Genomic DNA, 1,453 nt, shown 5'->3' on the forward strand with positions numbered 1-1,453 from the left:
AATCCAAAGAATTATCTCACAATGGTTCGGGGGAAATACTTAGATTTTAGTCCGGAAAATGTGAGGTTGGCGTTTCACTTGCCCATGATGCAAGGAGATGAACGCCCCTACACTAGAAGGGTCAACTTTAATCAAAGGTTGGACCAAGTCCTAATGGACATATGTGTGGAAGGAGCTCAATGGAGAATAGACTCCAAAGGCAAACCGGTCCAACTAAGAAGACTGGACCTCAATCCTGTAGCTAGAGGATGGTTGGAGTTCATCCAAAGATCCATCATTCCTACAAGCAACCGATCTGAAGTTACTGTGGATCAGGCCATCATGATTCACAGCATCATGATTGGAGAGGAAGTAGAAGTTCATGAGGTCATCTCCAATGAACTCTACAAAATAGCCGACAAGCCCTCACCTATGGCACGGCTAGCCTTCCCACACCTTATTTGCCATCTGTGTTACTCAGCTGGAGTTATCATAGAAGAAGATACCCCCATTGAAGAAGACAAGCCCATCACCAAGAAGAGGATGGAGCAAGCAAGAGAAGCTCTTCACGGCCCTCAAGAAGTGCATGAGGAAGCTCATCATCAACAAATCCCTGAGATGCCTCAAGGGATGCACTTTCCTCCCAACAACTATTGGGAGCAAATCAACACCTCCTTAGAAGATTTGAGCTACAATGTGGAACAATTAAGGGTGGAACATCATGAGCACTCCATCATTCTCCAAGAAATAAGAGAAGACCAAAGAGCAATGAGGGAGAAGCAACAAAAGGCAAGGAAGGGACATAGAAGAGCTGAAGAACATCATTGGTCCTTCAAGAAGAAGACGCCACTAAAGGTGGATTCATTCCTTGTTCTTTATTTCTTTTTGTTTTCGGTTTTTAATGTTGTGTTTATCTATGTTTTGTGTCTCTACTTCATGATCATTAGTATGTAACCATGCCTTAAAGCTATGAATAAAATCCATTAATCCTTCACCTCTCTTAAATGAAAAATGTTTTAATTCAAAAGAACAAGAAGTACATAAATTTCGAATTTATCATTGAATTTAATTTAATTATATTGATGTGGTGACAATACTTTTTGTTTCTGAATGAATGATTGAACAGTGCATATGTCTTTTGATATTGTTGTTTATGAGTGTTAAAATTGTTGGCTCTTGAAAGAATGATGAACAAAGAGAAATGTTATTGATGAACTGAAAAATTCATGAATTGATTCTTGAAGCAAGAGAAAGCAGTGAAAAAGTAAGCTTGCGAAAAATAAAATGGCGAAAAGAAAAAGAAAGAGCAGTAGAAAAAGCCAATAGCCCTTAAAACCAAAAGGCAAGGGTAAAAAGGATCCAAGGCTTTGAGCATCAATGGATAGGAGGGCCCAAGGAAATAAAATCCAGGCCTAAGCGGCTAAATCAAGCTGTCCCTAACCATGTGCTTGTGTCATGAAGGTCCAAGTGAAAA

Source organism: Arachis duranensis, chromosome 3 (assembly GCF_000817695.3).
Source record: "Arachis duranensis cultivar V14167 chromosome 3, aradu.V14167.gnm2.J7QH, whole genome shotgun sequence".
NCBI classification, from domain to species: domain Eukaryota; kingdom Viridiplantae; phylum Streptophyta; class Magnoliopsida; order Fabales; family Fabaceae; genus Arachis; species Arachis duranensis.